A 665-nucleotide genomic window follows, 5' to 3' on the forward strand; every position below is an offset into this window, starting at 1 on the left:
TGTTCCACTAGTTATCACATATCACCAAAATTAAAAAACCTACCCCGGATACTGAAAAAACACTTTTACTTCCTTCAACTTAATGATAGACTAAAAACTATTCTTATGGAAGTTCCTGTTGCTTCTTTTAGGAAAAATAAGACTTTGAAATCCCAGTTAGTGCATGCCAAAGTTAACTTTAATGCGACACCTGGTGGAAGTTATCCCTGCAATGGCAAACGTTGTCAAACCTGTAAGTTCATGCAGCATACTACCAATTTCTGTGATAAAGACAACCAAAGACAGTTCAAAATCAATAAACCCATAACCTGCACTACAAAAAAAAACGCTATTTACTTAATCCAGTGCCGAAAATGCAACTTCCAGTATGTAGGCCAAACTAAAACAACTATACGGGAGTGGTTTAATAGTCACAAATCTTCAATAAAAACGAACAAAGAACTTCCAGTTGCAGAGCATTTCAACATGCCTGACCACTCTCTTGACGACATGATACTGACAGGTATAAAGACAAATTTTACATCAAACAGAAACAGGGACATTAAAGAAGCTTACTGTACAGCACTGTTAAATACTGTAACGCCGAATGGCATCAATCTCGATCTTGGGATTGTTGACCTTCGAGCGTCTCTAAAAAAATCCGAATAACTTGTAATTAAATTTGT

Source organism: Limulus polyphemus, unplaced genomic scaffold (genome assembly GCF_000517525.1).
Source record: "Limulus polyphemus unplaced genomic scaffold, Limulus_polyphemus-2.1.2 Scaffold116, whole genome shotgun sequence".
Classification (NCBI taxonomy): Eukaryota; Metazoa; Arthropoda; class Merostomata; order Xiphosura; family Limulidae; genus Limulus; species Limulus polyphemus.